At 45.3% G+C, this 19,269-nt stretch overlaps 1 protein-coding gene across 1 annotated transcript in view; it reads left to right on the top strand.

Annotated features, from left to right (window-relative positions):
• Positions 1 to 19,269, top strand: part of LOC141154852 (5-hydroxytryptamine receptor 2A-like) — a 773,101-nt gene that overhangs the window by 489,704 nt on the left and 264,128 nt on the right. The window lies entirely within an intron of this gene.

Genomic DNA, 19,269 nt, shown 5'->3' with positions numbered 1-19,269 from the left:
GCTGGGGGCTGGAATCCGCAGCGCAGGGAGGCCCAAGCTTTCTGGGCCCCACCCGCTGCAAATTGCAGTTCGCAGCCGCCCCGGAAAATGGCGCGTTCATAGAAGCGCCATCTTCTGGCGCTGTACCCAACTCATCCAGGGCCCTGATGCGGTGGCTCACTGGGTAATAAAGGGGTTAGGGCCAGCTTGGCATTATCAGCTGGCCCTAAGCCCGAAATTCATGGGGTCACGCCAATATTAGACATGACCACCATGAATTTCTAGTAAAGTATTTAAAAAAAACACAACACCCAGAATAAAGTCCTTTAATTGAAATAAAGACACAATTCTTTATTGTTCTAAATTAAACTATACTTACCATCACGCCCATTCCAGCTGAAGCCAACGATCTCCTGCAATAAAAGAAAAATAATAAAGCAACCTCATCCTTACCTTCCCATGGTTCCCACGACAGCTTCAGCTCTGCTACATCGAGATGACAGGCTGGACCGCAGCAGAAAGCTGCCATCCAGCCTGTCATCCCGCGGACACTGAGAAGCGCAGGCATGCTTGCGCTACTCAGTGTCTCTCTGTGACGGCATAAAGATGAGCCGAGGTCATGTCCAATGAACTCAGCTCACCTCATGCACGTCACTGACAACGTGGGAGAATTCTCCTGCACTCAGCGCTTCAGCGTGAGAATTTTCCCACGCTGTCAGTGACGTGCATGAGGTGAGCCGAGTTCATTGGACATGACCTCGGCTCATCTTTATGCCGTCACAGAGAGACACTGAGGAGCGCAAGCATGCCTGCGCTTCTCAGTGTCTGCGGGATGACAGGCTGGATGGCAGCGTTCTGCTGCGGTCCAGCCTGTCATCTCGATGTAGCAGAGCTGAAGCTGTCGTGGGAACCATGGAAAGGTAAGGATGAGGTTGCTTTATTATTTTATTTTTATTGCAGGAGATCGTTGGCTTCAGCTGGAATGGGCATGACGGTAAGTATGGTTTAATTTAGAGCAATAAAGAATTTTGTGTTTATTTCAATTAAAGGACTTTATTCTGGGTGTTTGTGTTTTTTTTAACTTTCACTATGGGGTTAGTAATGGGGGTGTCTTATAGACGCCTCTCCATTACTAACCTGGGCTTGATGTCAGCTGGCATTATAAGCTGACATCAACCCCAGCCCTATTACCCCACTGCCACCGCTACAGGGCAGTGGGAAGAGCGAAGCTAAGTGCCAGAATTGGCGCATCCTATGGATGCGCCATTTCTGGGGCGGCTGACGGCTGGTGTTTCTAGCCTGGGAGGGGGCCAATATTCATGGCTCCCTTCCTGGGCTATTAATATCAGCCCCCAGCTGTCTGCCTAGCCTTTGCTAGCTATTAAATTAGGGGGGACCCCACGTCATTTTTTTTGGGGGGTCCCCCATTTTAATAGTTAGTAAAGGCTAGGTATTCAGCTGGGGGCTCATATTAGTAGCCTGGGAAGCTCCGTGGGTATTACCCCCTTCCCAGGCTTCAAACATCTGCCCCAGCCGTCTGCTTAACCTCCGCTAGAGACTAAAATTACGGGGAACCCCACGCCAATTTTTATTAAAATAAATCCTTTATTTTAACACTAAATGACAAGTACAGTAATCAACACTGTCACTGTACTTCATATATATGTGACTGACATGTTTCAATCTAGCTAATCTATGTATGATTCTCTATTCCTTCTATTCTAAATTGTCGGGTACAGATGCTGAATTGCCGGCCGGCTTTCTTAAAGAGACGGTGCATGAAAACACTATTATTTTTTTAAATAAATCCTTTACACTAAATGACAAGTACAGTAAGCAACACTGTCACTGTACTTCATATATATGTGACTGACATGTTTCTATCTATCTAATCTATGTGTGAAGCTCTATTCTGTCTGTTATAAATTGTCGGGTACCGCTGCTGAATTGCCGGCCGGCTTTTTTAAAGAGACGGTGTATGAAAACACTATTATTTTTTTTAATAAATCCTTTACGCTAAATGACAAGTACAGTAAGCAACACTGTCACTGTACTTCAAATATATGTGACTGACATGTTTCTATCTATCTAATCTATGTGTGAAGCTCTATTCTTTCTGTTATAAATTGTCGGGTACCGGTGTATGCGCTGATGAATTGCCGGCTTTTCGCATAATACATTCTACATTATTCTTAGTTGTTTTACTTCATGTAGAATTAACCTACAAGGAAAGAAAGGGTTTATTTTCATTCCGATATTAGTGTCCCATTGACTTGCATTGGTTTCCGGTATCGGAATCGGCGATATCCGATACTTTTTAAGTATCGGTCCGATCCAATCCGATACGATATTTCCTGATATCGGAAGGTATCGCTCAACACTATTCCTGACCTGAAATCTGGCTGTTGTTCTTATATAATTTCTATTTTTTTCAAATTTGCAACCTAATTTATAGCAGTGGTATTTGAGAGTTCGGCTCATTTATAGAGGAATTTCAGAGTTTAGTATTCTTATATTTTGTGCAGGAAGAATGTTCTCCGTAATTTACAAAGACTGGAGGTAATTGTACTTTCACATTTCGTTTAGGCACCCGTTCAGTGGCTCATGTCGGGGCTTACTTACGAACCACCCACAAAACTGGATTTGGATGTATGGCCCGAAGGAGCCATAGTCTATAGTGTTGAGCGAGCACTAAAATGCTCGGGTGCTCGAAGCTCGGGCCAAGCTCGCCGTGATACTCGGGTGCTCGACCCGAGCAACGAGCCCAATGTTAGTCTATGGGAGACTTGAGCATTTTTGTGGTGGCACCCCCGGCAGTCTTTTAAAAGCCTAACAAGTGCCCAAAACGATAGTGACAGTGCTCAAATGACATGGGGACAACATGGGGATCGCCCCAGGAAGCATTTCTGACCCCCAGGTCACTGCTGTCAACAACGTGGTCAGAGGTATTAAGCCACTTTTGCAGGCTCACAATAAAACGTTCAAAAATGAAAGTGAAACTTTTTTCCTGTGAAATATATTAAAGAACATCCTTTCCAGGGTAAAGACTTGTGTATAAGTTAAAATAAATGACCAAAAACAAAAATACTCCTCCACACCTTCGGCTATGTTCACAAGTAGCATTTTTTATGCGTTTTGGCACTTTTGTATTGCTTTCAACTATGACAAATGCATTCACCGTGAAATGTCATTTTAACATTTTACAACCTTATCTGGCCATGTGCTGTGTGACACATGCATAAAGTGCTGAAAAGACAAGGGAACAGCATGGGGAAGACCCCTGGAAGCATCTCTGACTCCCAGGTCACTGTCTAAAAGTGTGCCCATCATAAGTGATCCTTACCGCATCAGAAGATGCAGACTTGCAACTATCCCCATGCAAGTTCTAGTCCCAGGGCAGTGTTCAATTGTACCTCCCCCATTCCTTGTAATACAAGCTCAAGTATGCAGCCTGCCACCCACCCACCCCCAGGCTGCAATACCATACTGCTTGCTTGCTTGAACTTGAAATTGGGCCTTTTAGGCACGTGGAGGCGGAATCTGGCCACCACGTCATGGCTGTGTTGGCGGCCTGGAATCCATACTCAGTCCCCAGCCGCCCGGCGGCCGGGTGTCCATACTCGGTCCCCAGCCGCCCCGCGGCCGGGTGTCCACACACGGTCCCCAGCCGCCTGGGGGCAGCCGGGTGTCCATAAACGGTCCCCAGCCGCCCCTATTTCTCCTTGGAACATCCCCCCACACACTTTTCTTAGCCCGGCCTACTTTAGGCAGCATTGGATGAGCCCACCAGAGAACCAGACTCCTCCGGTGGGCCCTGACTTCTCCATCGGTGGAGTTGAGAGTGCCAAGGTGAGGAGCATGATGATGATGACAGAAGTTAGCATCTGCTATGTTTTCTTTTAATGCAAGTGTAAGTGTTCAGCCTGCCACCCACCCACCCCCAGACTGCAATTCCATACTGCTAGCTTGAACTTGAAATGGGGCCTTTAAGTTTGGAGGAGGCCGAAGCTGGCCACTACCTCATGGCTGCTTCGGCAGCGAGGTATCCATACTCAGTCCCCAGCCGCCCATATTTGTCCTGGTGTGCCTTATACATAAGATTAAGCGCGTATATCAAAACATTACCTGTGCCCTCCCCAGTGCATTTAGTGGGAAGGAGAGCCTATTCCGCTGTAGTGTATGCATGCCAAACCCCTGTTCATGGTACATGCGAAGATGCATCCCACCTTGCGCCTGTCGTTGCAGTCTTGCAACTATCCCCATTCAAGTCCTTGTCCCAGGGCAGTGTTCAATTGTACCTCTCCCATTCCTTGCAATGCAAGCGCAAGTATGCAGCCTGCCATCCACCCACCCCCAGGCTGCAGTACCATACTGCTTGCTTGCACTTTAAATTGGGCCTTTTAGGCATTTGGAGGCGGAATCTGGCCACCACGCCATGGCTGTGTCGGCGGTCTGGTATCCATACTCAGTCCCCAGCCGCCTGGTGGCCGGGTGTCCCCACTTGCTCCCCAGCCTCCAGGGGCTGGCCGGGTGTCCATACTCGGTCCCCAGCCACCCCTATTTGTCCCGGTAACCTTTCCCACACTTTTCTTAGCCTGGCCTGCTTTAGGGCAGCATTGGCCGAGCCCACCGGACTATCAGACTCCTCCGGTGGGCCCTGGCTTCTCCATCAGGGGAGTTGAGAGTGCCAAGGTGAGGAGCATGATGAGGATGATAGAAGTTAGCATCTGATTTGTTTTGTTGTAATGTAAGCGCATGTATGTAGTAGCGGCTAGGCCTGAGGTGGTCAGCGTTTTGGCGCATATCCTACCTCCTCCGAGGATTGCTGGATGTTTTCCTGCTGCTATCCAAGTTCTATGACTCCCGTTAAAACAAAGCTTCAGGTGATAAATGATGGATGAGGTAGTGGCAAAGGAGAAAGAGCAGGAGGAACAGGGACCATTCACATCAATATCAGGCAGTCAACCAGATATGTCTTGTAGGATATGTTTCTGTAACAAAAGGAGCGGTTCGGCTACACAGTTATAGGGCATACAGTGAGTGCAATGCCTACCAAAAATCTCGAGCCACTCCAATGCCCCTTGGAAATGACATGGAGGTCAGAGGGCGTTAACTAAACCTTTTTTTCCATTTATAGCAACTGGGTCTCCCATGCACTGTTGGCCTAAGCAGTGAATGGAAGGCTTTCCAAAAATTACGAGGAACTGCAATGCCCCTTACAAGAGCCATGTGTGGCACCCCAGGGGTCTGGTCACCACGGTAATAGAGATATTACGTCGGAGAGTAAGTGGGAGGTTTCCTGGTCAGGATCCCTTAAACATGCAACATCCTCCTGCCCCAATCCGAGAGGGGAGAATTCTGCCCTTATAAACTGGATCTGGGGCGGGGTTGAGTGAGTCAGAGAACAGTCAGAGTCAGAGTGAGAGCAAGGGAAAGTAACAGCATGGAGCTCTGTAGGAGCTAGGAGCTAAAGACCAGGGGCTGGAAGCTGATCAGAGCTCGCCCTGGCAGAAGACAATAGGAACCGGACACAGGAGTCCAAAGCTGTGAGGACTTATATATCCAGCAGCAGAAACCAGCCGGCAGGGGATTTCAGGTCCTCTGGCCATAGAAGCCCGGAGGCTCAGTCACAAGCAAGGGACCATCACCGCCGTCATGGAGCGGAGGCTAACAGAAGGCCCCCAGTCACAAGCCATACGGGTGAGCACTACACGGTACACTCAGGGACGTGGGCTACTTCTACCCGCTTACAGCAAGGTAGCCAAGAAGAGTGCAGACAGAAGGGGAGGCCTACAATTCCACCTGGCCAGGGGAACTCCTGCTTGCTCACAGACTGACCAGGCCTCTTATGCTAGCCAGTACTCACGGGAGGGTCTACCTTATAATCATCAGTAAAGACCCTGAACTGCACTGCAAAGACTCTGAGTCATTCCTGCTGCGCTCGTGCACCATCACCCCCATCATCCACACTCACTGCCCTGAGGCTATACTCCTCCCGAGGAAGTTATCCCATTCTATGCTGCGCACACAACACCAGCCTCAGCGGTCTGCCTCGCAGCAGTGGTACTCCCTGACTACAATCCACGGGTGGCGCAGTCGGACAATTAACCTCAAAACCTAAGAAAGACTGCCACTGGTTTGACCAGCCTGAGCCACGGGACCGGGTCACCGCCACGGAGACTACAGACCCCAGAGACCCGGCACCGGGTATCCCACACACGTGTACACACGGCCCAGGGGGCGCGTAACATGCAGTACAGCATATTACAAACATAAGTCCCATTATTGGGGAGTGGGTGTCCCATGGTATTTGCTTATGCTTTCCAAGCAAAAGCTGCCAAAAATTAGGACAGAGCAACTTGCAATGCCCCTTACAAGAGCCATGCAGTACAGCATATTACAAACTTAATTCCCATTATTGGGGAGTGGGTGTCCCATAGTATTTGCTTATGCTTTCCCAGCAAAAGCTGCCAAAAATTAGGACAGAGCAACTTGCAATGCCCCTTACAAGAGCCATGCAGTACAGCATATTACAAACATAAGTCCCATTATTGGGGAGTGGGTGTCCCATGGTATTTGCTTATGCTTTCCCAGCAAAAGCTGCCAAAAATTAGGACGGAGCAACTTGCAATGCCCCTTACAAGAGCCATGCAGTACAGCATATTACAAACATAAGTCCCATTATTGGGGAGTGGGCGTCCCATAGTATTTGCTTATGCTTTCCCAGCAAAAGCTGCCAAAAATTAGGATGGAGCAACTTGCAATGCCACTTACAAGAGCCATGCAGTACAGCATATTACAAACATGAGTCCCATTATTGGGGAGTGGGTGTTCCATAGTATTTGCTTATGCTTTCCCAGCAAAAGCTGCAAAAAAATTAGGACGGAGCAACTTGCAATGCCCCTTACAAGAGCCATGCAGTACAGCATATTACAAACATAAGTCCCATTATTGGGGAGTGGGTGTCCCATAGTATTTGCTTGTGCTTTCCCAGCAAAAGCTGCCAAAAAATAGGACGGAGCAACTTGCAATGCCCCTTACAAGAGCCATGCAGTACAGCATATTACAAACATAAGTCCCATTATTGGGGAGTGGGTGTCCCATAGTATTTGCTTATGCTTTCCCAGCAAAAGCTGCCAAAAATTAGGACGGAGCAACTTGCAATGCCCCTTACAAGAGCCATGCAGTACAGCATATTACAAACATAGGTCCCATTATTGGGGAGTGGGTGTCCCATAGTATTTGCTTATGCTTTCCCAGCAAAAGCTGCCAAAAATTAGGACGGAGCAACTTGCAATGCCCCTTACAAGAGCCATGCAGTACAGCATATTACAAACATAAGTCCCATTATTGGGGAGTGGGTGTCCCATAGTATTTGCTTATGCTTTCCAAGCAAAAGCTGCCAAAAATTAGGACGGAGCAACTTGCAATGCCCCCTACAAGAGCCATGCAGCACAGCATATTACAAACATAAGTCCCATTATTTGGGAGTGGGTGTCCCATAGTATTTGCTTATGCTTTCCCAGCAAAAGCTGCCAAAAATTAAGACGGAGCAACTTGCAATGCCCCTTACAAGAGCCATGCAGTACAGCATATTACAAACATAAGTCCCATTATTGGGGAGTGGGTGTCCCATAGTATTTGCTTATGCTTTCCCAGTAAAAGCTGCCAAAAATTAGGACGGAGCAACTTGCAATGCCCCTTAAAAGAGCCATGCAGTACAGCATATTACAAACATGAGTCCCATTATTGGGGAGTGGGTGTCCCATAGTATTTGCTTATGCTTTCCCAGCAAAAGCTGCCAAAAATTAGGACTGAGCAACTTGCAATGCCACTTACAAGAGCCATGCAGTACAGCATGTTACAAACATAAGTCCCATTATTGGGGAGTGGGTGTCCCATAGTATTTGCTTATGCTTTCCCAGCAAAAGCTGCCAAAAATTAGGACGGAGCAACTTTCAATGCCCCTTACAAGAGCCATGCAGTACAGCATATTACAAACATAAGTCCCATTATTGGGGAGTGGGTGTCCCATAGTATTTGCTTATGCTTTCCCAGCAAAAGCTGCCAAAAATTAGGACGGAGCAACTTTCAATGCCCCTTACAAGAGCCATGCAGTACAGCATATTACAAACATAAGTCCCATTATTGGGGAGTGGGCGTCCCATAGTGTTTGCTTATGCTTTCCCAGCAAAAGCTGCCAAAAATTAGGACGGAGTAACTTGCAATGCCCCTTACAAGAGCCATGCAGTACAGCATATTACAAACATAAGTCCCATTATTGGGGAGTGGGTGTCCCATAGTATTTGCTTATGCTTTCCCAGCAAAAGCTGCCAAAAATTAGGACGGAGCAACTTGCAATGCCCCTTACAAAAGCCATGCAGTACAGCATATTACAAACATAAGTCCCATTATTGGGGAGTGGGTGTCCCATAGTATTTGCTTATGCTTTCCCAGCAAAAGCTGCCAAAAATTAGGACGGAGCAGCTTGCAATGCCCCTTACAAGAGCCATGCAGTACAGCATATTACAAACATAAGTCCCATTATTGGGGAGTGGGTGTCCCATAGTATTTGCTTATGCTTTCCCAGCAAAAGCTGCCAAAAATTAGGACGGAGCAACTTGCAATGCCCCTTACAAGAGCCATGCAGTACAGCATATTACAAACATAAGTCCCATTATTGGGGAGTGGGTGTCCCATAGTATTTGCTTATGCTTTCCAAGCAAAAGCTGCCAAAAATTAGGACGGAGCAACTTGCAGTGCCCCTTACAAGAGCCATGCAGTACAGCATATTACAAACATAAGTCCCATTATTGGGGAGTGGGTGTCCCATAGTATTTGCTTATGCTTTCCCAGCAAAAGCTGCCAAAAATTAGGACGGAGCAACTTGCAATGCCCCTTACAAGAGCCATGCAGTACAGCATATTACAAATATAAGTCCCATTATTGGGGAGTGGGTGTCCCATAGTATTTGCTTATGCTTTCCAAGCAAAAGCTGCCAAAAATTAGGACGGAGCAACTTGCAATGTCCCTTACAAGAGCCATGCAGTACAGCATATTACAAACATAAGTCCCATTATTGGGGAGTGGGTGTCCCATAGTATTTGCTTATGCTTTCCCAGCAAAAGCTGCCAAAAATTAGGACGGAGCAACTTGCAATGCCCCTTACAAGAGCCATGCAGTACAGCATATTACAAACATAAGTCCCATTATAGGGGAGTGGGTGTCCCATAGTATTTGCTTATGCTTTCCAAGCAAAAGCTGCCAAAAATTAGGACGGAGCAACTTGCAATGCCCCTTACAAGAGCCATGCAGTACAGCATAATACAAACATAAGTCTCATTATTGGGGAGTGGGTGTCTCATAGTATTTGCTTATGCCTTGCAAGCAAAAGCTGCCAAAAATAAGGACGGAGGAACATGCAATGCTGGCACCCTGGTGGTATAGTGGTGGTGGAGGCTGAGGATAAGGAGAAGAAGATTAAACAGCCGAAACGAGGAAGCGTATACCCATGTGTGGGTGTGAAGCGGTGCATGTGAATACACCTCCCGAAATAACACAGTGGATTTGACTTTATGTTACTCTGCTGTCATTTGGTGGTGATGAGAAGTCTGGCCCAATCCAGCCCTTGTTCATTTTGATAAGGGTCAGCTTGTCAGCATTGTCAGTTGACAGGCGAGTGCGCTTATTAGTTATAATTCCCCCAGCGGCACTAAAAACACGCTCCGATAACACGCTAGCGGCAGGGCAGGCCAGGACCTCCAAGGCATACAGAGCGAGTTCATTCCAAGTGTCCAGCTTGGATACCCAATAATTAAAAGGCACAGAGGAATCACGGAGGACGCTGGTACGATCGGCAAGGTACTCCCTCACCATCTTTTGAAACTTTCCACTCCTTTTGAGAGTACCCCGCGCCTCAGGGCCTGTAAGCTGGGCGGGTGTCAGAAAACTGTCCCAGAACGTTGACAGTGTTCCCCTGCCTCTGCTGGATTGGAGTTGCATCTCTCTCGCCTGTACGCCTTGGTTGGGCAACGAACTGTGACCTCTGCCGCTAGCGTGTTCAGATGGGAATTTTTTTAAGAGTTCTGCAGCAAGGGCCTTCTGTTATTGCCCCATTTTTGTAGACCTCTCCACCTCAGGAATAAGAGAGTGAAAGTTCTCCTTGTAGCGGGGGTCTACAAGTGTCACCAACCAGTAATGACTGTCACCCAACATATTGACAACGCGAGGGTCACGGTTAAGGCAGCGTAACATAAAGTCATCCATGCGTGCCAGACTGGTAACGGGCAAGATTTCCGTGTCCTCACCAAGATGACGACTGACCATGCTCTCCTCCTCCTCCTCTTCCTACTCCCCCCTGTCCTCAGGCCACCCACGCTGAACCGACGGTATGACACTTGTACAGGTACTACCGTCTACAACGCATGATAGCAGCTCCTGTTCTTCCTCCTCCTCCTCCTCCTCCTCTCCCTCATTGTCCCCCAATGCATGTTGGGATGAGATGAGGCTGGGCTGTGTGTAATCGCCCGCTACGGCTTCTTGATCCATCTCATCATACTCTGGCTGCAATGCCTCCTCTTTAATTCTCTGCAGAGAGCGTTGCAAAAGACAGACAAGTGGGATGCTGACACTAATGATGGCGTCATCGCCACTCACCATCTTGGTGGCCTCCTCAAAGTTTGTCAGGATGGTACATATGTCAGACATCCAGGTCCACTCCTGAGGTCTTATGTGTGGAGTCTGACCTGAATATCGACGGCCTTGTTGCAGCTGGTACTCCACAACTGCTCTCTTCTGCTCACAAATCCTTTGCAACATGTGGAGGGTAGAGTTCCAATGTGTGGGGACATCAAACACCAGTCGGTGTGCCGGAAGCTGCAAACGCTGCTGCAACACAGCAAGGGCGGTGGAAGCTGTAGCCGACTTGCGAAAATGAGCTGACAGACGGCGTACTTTCACGAGCAGATCTGGCAACTCGGGGTACGATTTAAGAAACCGCTGAACCACGAGTTAAGCACATGAGCCAGGCATGGTAGGTGTGTGATCTCACCTCGCCTCATAGCTGCCACCAGGTTACGGCCATTGTCACACACGACCATGCCGGGATTTAGGTTCAGTGGTCTCAGCCACAGATCTGCCTGCTCTTTCACAGCTGTCCACAACTCACAAGCAGTGTGAGGTTTATCACCTAAGCTTATGAGTTTCAGCACAGCTTGTTGCCGCTTGACGGAGGCAGTACTGCAATGCTTCCAGCTTGTAACTGATGTGGTGATATCTGAGATGGAGGCTGAACATGAGGAGGAGGAGGATGCGCAGGAGCTGTACATTGTGGGGGCAACTCTGACTGACATAGGGCCCGCAATCCTCGGTGTGGGGAGGATGTGTTCCGTCCCAAGGTCCGACTGGGTCCCGGCTTCCACTATGTTTACCCAGTGTGCCGTCAGAGAGATGTACCGTCCCTGGCCACAAGCACTTGTCCACGTGTCCGTTGTCAGGTGGACTCTTCCAGTAACTGCGTTGTTGAGGGCACGGCAGATGCTTTGGAACACGTGCTTGTGTAGTGCGGGGATGGCACACCGGGCAAAATAGTGTCGGCTGGGGACCGAGTACCGAGGGACGGCCACCGCCATAAGATTGCGGAAGGATTCCGTCTCCACCAGCCTAAAAGGCAGCATTTCCAATGCAAGCAGTCGTGAAATGTGCGAATTTAGGACTGTGGCCTGTGGGGCTTTAGCTGCGAATTTCCGCTTTTGTTCAAAGGACTGGGATATGGACAATTGAACGCTGCGGTGGGACGTGGACATGAACGTTGATGCTGTTTCTTGAGAAACTGCCATAACAAGTGAAAACTGAGAGGACGGGGCATCTTTACAGGCAGTATGGACAGGGGATTGCCTTGCACACACAACAGGGGGTTCTATTGCATGCACAACAGTGGAAGAAGCAGTGGTGACACCCGCTGACACTGGTCGTGGACCCTGGGTGTCGCCCCACAAAGTCGGGTGCTTTGCTGCCATGTGCCTGATCATGCTGTTGGTGGTCAGGCTGGTAGTTTTGTCACCCCTGCTGATGCTGGCATGGCAGGTGGAACATATGGCCTTTATGGGGTTATCAGCAGAGTCTTTAAAAAAATTCCAGACTCTGGAAGACCTACCGCTTGTACTGGCAACGTCCCTCGTGTTGGTGTTACGGGGAACGGTTGCCTGCCTTCTGTCTGCGGCCACCACACTGCTTCTTCCTGCCTGTTGGGGTACTCTGCCTCCCTCCCCCTGTGTGCTGCTGGCCTCACTCTGCATGTCCTCCTTCCACGTTGGGTCAGTTATTAGATCATCCACCACCTCCTCCTCTTCCACTTGCGCACCACTATCCTCCTCCTCACTTCCTGGCAATTGTGTCTCGTCATCGTCCACCTCTTGTGACAGATTGCTAACGTCGACTTCCTGTGGCCGTGGCTGTTCAAATATTTGGGCATCGCAACATGGGATCTCCTCTTCCACCACTTCAAGCGTATCAGGCGAGGTGCCCAAATATGGAAATGGACCAGTGAACAGCTCTTCAGAGAGTCCAAGTGTGGGATCACTTGCTGTCTGACGACACTCGGCATGGTGGGAGGAAGGAGCATCAGGGTGAGGAGGAGTATGCGGTCGAGACTCACGGCTACTAAGAGTTGACCGTGTGGAAGACAGACCGGAGGTGGTGGTGCCCAGGTAACTGGAAGTATTATCTGCTATCCAATTAATAACCTGTTCACACTGATCAGTTCTCAATTCTGGTGTTGTTCTGTGCTTCCCTAGTAATTCGGTCAAGAAGTGGGAGCGAGAAGATGTGGCTGTTGGTTGTGGCACATTTTCACCTTGGACACGGCCCCGTCCTCTGCACGAACCATCATCAGAACGTCCACTTCCATGTCCCTTGCCACGCGCCTTGCCCAATGTAAATGAAGTAAAATAGCTTACACTTGCACTATCAATGGAAAAAGGGTAATAAAGAGTAGATTAGAACCGTGGAAGAGGAAAACCACAGTTATTGTTTACTGGGGTATACCACACTTTTTTATATAGAGATATTTGCGGCTGAACAGTGAGCAACACACTCAAACTGCTTTTTTTTTAGATACCAAAGGCCCAAAACTGGATAGTACAGCGATTTGACCCGTGTAACTGCGAAACCACACTGGGATGTCGGGCCTACTCAAGACTATTTTCAACAGATATATTTTTGTATCACAACAGTCAGGAGACACTACTGTTTTTCTTTACGGAAAAAACTACCAAAACCTGAATAATAGAGATTTTTTACCGTGGGATGGCAAAACCACAGTTATTGTTTACTGGGGTATACCACACTTTTTTAAATAGAGATATTTGCGACTGAACAGTGAGTGACACACTCAAATTGCTTTTTTTTTTAGATACCAAAGGCCCAAAACTGGATAGTACAGCGATTTGACCCGTGGAACTGCGAAACCACACTGGGATGTCGGGCCTACACAAGACTATTTTCAACAGATATATTTTTGTGTCACAACAGTCAGGAGACACTACTGTTTTTCTTTACGGAAAAAACTACCAAAACCTGAATAATAGAGATTTTTTTCCCGTGGGATGGCAAAACCACAGTTTTTGTTTACTGGGGTATACCACACTTTTTTAAATAGAGATATTTGCGGCTGAACAGTGAGCGACACACTCAAACTGTTTTTTTTTTCGATACAAATGGCCCAAAATGGATAATACAGAGGTTTGAACTGTGGAAGTGCAAAACAACACTTCTGTTTCTCTAGCCTACACCAGACTATTTTCTACAGTTATATTTGTGTCTGAAAAATCAGAGACACGCTTTTTTTTGGGGGGGACAGGGACACACCAAAAGGTTAATAAGACGGGTATTTGTACAGTGTGAAGGAGGAAAAAAAAAGGAGGATTTAGATGAAAAAAAAAGGATTTTTCCTGGCCCCCGACACCTGGTGCTAAGTCCAGCAATTTCAACAACAGGAGCACACAGGACTGTAATGCAGCGTTTGCTGGTATAACCACTGTGTCTCCTATACAGCCTGCCTGCCTGGTATCTGGGATGGATATTAGTCCTGAAAAGGACTGTTTGTTTGTTCTGGCAGCCTTTACAGACCCTACACTAACTATTTCGCAGTTTATATCTCTCCCTAAATCAGCAGCGCTGTCCCTACATTGTCTAATCCGGAGCGACTGTGTCCAAGATGGCGGCGCCCCGTTTTAAATACTCGAGGTGACGCTGTGCGGCCAGCCAATCACTGTAATGCCCACAACCAACATGGCTGCAGCATTACAGTGACTGGCTGGCAATCCCTGCATGTTCATTGGCTCTGTAAAGAGCGCCAAACATGCAGGGTGGAGACCTGAGCTCCCGCCCTAGTAACCCGGAAATGCTCGGTGCTCGCCGAACATCCCGAGTAGCGTGATGCTCGGGCGAGTACCGAGCAGTGTCGAGCATGTTCGCTCAACACTAATAGTCTATAATGGTGCCGGCTGAGCGAATGTGTCCTCTGCCATACATCATTTATGGGCTTGCACGCCTACTGGAGGCGAACACATAGTGTGGTAAAATCAATGGTGTCATTCAAAAGTACAACTTGTCCAATCCATATATGGCCATATTGACGGAAAATTAAAAAAAGGGAAGCAAAAAACGAAAATGAAAAACACAAAATCGCCCGAGAGTGTTAGAATTTCCTGAAATAGGATTCGGACGGATTCACTTAATTCAGAGTGAAAACGCTTTTAGGATTAAATAAATTGGATACAAATTGAAGCGACTAAGATGGGGTTAAAAAAATTATTATACTTATTTCTCCTCATCTTCCCCCTTCCCAGTATCTGTTCCTCTACTTCTTTTATCTTCTTTCTCCTTTCTTCTATTTTCCTGCCCACTGCACATTATTGACTTATCCTGCCCTTAATGACTTCACATGGGATGCAATGCACTTATGTGCATTGTGCCCTGTGTGACAGTGCAGGGCCTAATGTATGGAAGACACAGCCAGAAAAAAGATTGAAGATGGACTAAAGAAGATAGAAGAGCCAATGGCGGTGACAGGAAAGGTACAAGAGAGCCAAAGAGAGATGAGTATAACATATTTTAATCTCTTCCCAGTCTTCCACAATACAGCATAATTGCAGCTAGAAATAGGATTCATTCAAGCTGAATCGCAAAAAAATTAGATTCTGATTAATTAAGTTTTCTTTTATCAAATTCAAGGTGAATTTAATTCTCGTTAAATCGATTTTCTCATCTCTAGATAGTGTCAGTATAACAGTAGCGTATTGTGTGAGAAATACAGATAAGCTAATTTATTGAAGTAGAATTGAATTATTTTTGATTTTTTTTTTTCAAAAATTCGTATTTGCCATCATTTTTGCTGAACTATATAGGGCGGTAAAATATTTTAAAAAAATATCATACTCACATTACCACTCACCTGTCCTGTTGCCACCTACGGGCTGAATAGACCTTTGTTGGCCTTGTGTGCCATCCCAGAAGCTACCGCCCACAGTGAAATCGACTGAAGAAGATACATGGTGATGCTGAAAGAAGAGTAGGACTTGATTGTGGGAGGCAGGGTATACTGGACAAATGAGCAAGAAGGTAAGCATTATATATTTTTTTACATCCTAAATTTATTAGCTTTTGGGTGTGGAAGCACCCCAAAGCATAATAATGAACATTTAATTTGCATTGAATAATTTTCTATGCAAATTGAATTTCTTGCAATGCCTGCGTAATTTGTCAAATTAGAATCTTTGTAGATTCAATCAGCTCTAGTAAGAAATTTTCAATTCCTCATCGAGTGGTTTGGTTACTAGAAATAGAGAATTCAGCCTCCTAGATGTTATAGACGTGGTGTCGAGTTAACTTTAAGAGTTAAGTTAAAAAATAGAACTCAATTTTCATAAACCGTAGAATCTGTCTGTTGCTAACTCTTCTTCAAAGATCAGTGGTCATAAACGTAACTTGTTTTACATTGTACAATGCAAATGTTACTATAAAGAAAGCATAGCAATTTTTCTTTTTCCCCTTAACACATTGAGGAATGAGTTGTGCAAGCTGTAAAGTGACAAAAGCTGCATACCACCTGGGAAGATGAAAAAGAAATTATAAATTGTATGAAAATATTCCCGAAAGGGGAGAGCGTAGTAGAGCGGGAAGTACAATATAATTAAGTTTTAAGCAATGCACAATATGTCCTGAGGAGCTGTGGCACTTCAGAGATATTGTTGGCACTTTTCAGATGTTCCTCCTTCAGCAAGGATCGAATCTTTTGGTAGTGCTACAGAGATTTAGATCATTGAGCAGGAGCTGAAACTCTTGCTGGCAAGCAATAGATTGCAAAACATATCCGGGAGAGGAATATAGGGGGGATGCTCTAGAAATGTACATCATTAATGGGGTTGGCCACTTTATCTTCTTAGTGCTGCTTTCCTTACAAAATGCACAGCACTTTTCTCCATACAATGACTGCTGGTGGAAGAGCAGGTGACCAGACTCCATCAACCTCCTCCAATAGAGAAACAGCTTTCCTATGTAAGGTAATTTATAATTGGAGGAGGCTGATGGACGGGTCTGGTCATGCGTTCCTCCTCCACCAGTAGCCATTGTATGGACAGAAGCGCTGGTCAGTTAGTGAGGAAAGCTGCATTAACAAAAGAAAGTAGTCAGCCCCTTTAAGCATGAGTGAAAACGGTTGGTGAGGGTGACAATCTGTAAATGTACATTCCTTATCTGGCAGAGGAACTCTTGAGGCATATATTCTTGAACAAGGATGGGAACTTTTGGTAGAAATCTAGAGATTTACATTCATGAGCAGAAGTGGAAACTATCGGTTTTACTCTAGAAGTTTACATCCAGGAGTAAAAACTCTTGGTGGAAAACTGTATATGTACATCCTTTATTTGGAAAGGAATTCTAAAGATGAACATTTAAATTGAAGCTATCATCAGAAAATGACCTATTGTTTAAATCAGATTTTTCTTTTATCATTGTTACATTGTTAATAATTTTTGTCAGTTTTTTTCTTCTACATATAATAATATGTATTACAAATAAAAAATAGAACTATTGCAATTATCACACAGGTCACTAGAGCTTTTTTTAGATTCAAACTTCCTGTAGTTTCAGGAAACAACACATGTACATGTCTACAAATTTTTTTAGAATAAACATCATAATTCCGCTTATTGGAGGATAGTTTAGAATCCAAATTACATTTTGTGTTTTCCCAAATTGTGCCGCTGTAACATGTTGAGATTAGTGATCAGCGAGCATGATTGTTTAACCCTTTAACAGAGCATGCTCAGGTGCTTACTGAGTATCTTCGTCGTGCTCGTATATTATGTTCCAGTCTCTACGTCTGCATTATTTATGACTGTTAGACAGCCTCAACACTTGTGAGGATTTCCTAACAAACAGGCAATCCCTGCATGTGTTGAGGCTGTCTTACAGCTGTAAATCATGCAGACGCAGGGACTCGAACACAATATACGAGCACGCCGAACATACTCAGAGCATGCTCGGTTAAAGGGTTAAATGAGCACACTTGCTCATCACTAGTTTAGATGTGTTTGATTCTTAGTCAAATGATGATTTAGAAGTCACAGATGATGAACGGCTACAAAGTGTATTAGTTCTGGTTCTATGCCAGTGATAAATATGTTTGTTGGAAATCATCCATGTCACGAGAAAGTTTTTTAACTTTACCATCACGTATTTCTTTCTCCCACTTATCAAATTGTTTATCCATTTGTTGGTTAAAGCTGACTACACTGTTAGGCATGACTATTTTGTTAAGCTGAGCTAATAGGTCATCTATTTTTTTTTTGCTCCAACTTTCTAACGAAATGAATTTTTCGCTAAGATCAATTAAAAACTCCAGAAATTTAAAAGAACTATTATCTTCCCGTTGGCTGGTAAACTGTTTTGTCTTCAGTTGGAAACTTGGATTCTAAGACCCCTCTGGATAAGTCATCCTTTTTTGTTAATATTAATTTTCGAAGGATGTCCTATTCCTTCTGCTGGTCTGACGCCACCTCCTGACGAAGACTTGCCCTAAAACGAGGCTTGCGACATTCCAGGAGAAGGTGTGCATATGGGTAAGCTGCACTGCTACTTTATTCATGCATCTATCTTACTTTAGTTCTCTCCCTGATGCATTTGTCTTTACTCAGATGCTCATGATTTGCCCTGTATGATAGCCCATTGCTACATTACTTTATCAAGCTATATTACTTTATCTGACTCCATTGCAACCCTTCATCACAACAGCCGGTCTTGATGAATCGAGGACTGGATGCCATTTTATAGTAGGGCACCTTTGAGGTGAAGTGGTAACTCTAAGTACTATAATTTAAAATGTGTTTTTTTTTAACTCCTGCCCCATACCAAAGCTCAGTTTTTCAGCCTTCCATGCACATTAGGTATCCAGTTCTTGGTAATCACCAGATTTGACAATCTATAACATTTTGAAGGTGCAAGAGAATGCTGAACCCATAGCAGTTGTCCGTGGATTCCATATTTTTTATGTTGTAATGCCGAATTTTAACATATCTTTTACTTTGTTATCTAGCTATAAATGATTGAAATATAAACTTAGATTTGCAGTTAAGAAGCTTTATCTGTAGTACAAGCTACAAAACAGTCCTTGAAGACATATTTAACAGCATGTGCATAATATATTTTTGCTCTCCCGAGTTTCTCTTTACTTCAGGATTAGACATGTTTCATCAAAGCTTAGAAAAACTTCTAAATTGTCCTGAAGGAGTTGGAGATATGAGATCCACCTGTCCTTGGCTTCAACTCTTCTGCTGATATTAAATCAACTTCTAAGAAAGTCTGTGACTAGAATACGTATTACCTGCTCTAAAAAGACATATGTCAGTTGTGCAAGCTTGCAAACTCACATACTGGCAATTTATTACCGGCAATGAATTCTACAGCCTAGACAATATATTAGATTATTTTTTTCTTTATATAAAATCTATTATATTGATGGCTTTGTCTACTGAAATGACCCATTTATTGCTGTAGATTTTTTAACATTTTTTTCTGTTAAATGGCTGAATCTTATTGAATATACAGTATATATCAAGAAATTTAAGGTGACATGGTTTGTTTTAAGAATAATATTGAGAATAAGTCCCGATATACTAAAATACTATCAAATTTACTCCAATTATATTATTTAGGTGTTTTATAATATATCTATAGGTCTATGGGGTCACTTAACCCTAGAACGCATACCTGGGGCCTCGCAGGCCCGCC

This window comes from Phyllobates terribilis, unplaced genomic scaffold (assembly GCF_046119375.1).
Source record: "Phyllobates terribilis strain yellow unplaced genomic scaffold, ASM4611937v1 Scaffold_7__3_contigs__length_470593459, whole genome shotgun sequence".
NCBI classification, from domain to species: domain Eukaryota; kingdom Metazoa; phylum Chordata; class Amphibia; order Anura; family Dendrobatidae; genus Phyllobates; species Phyllobates terribilis.
The sequence above is the reverse complement of the archived record's forward strand: the minus strand, read 5'-3'. Positions and strand labels throughout refer to the sequence as shown.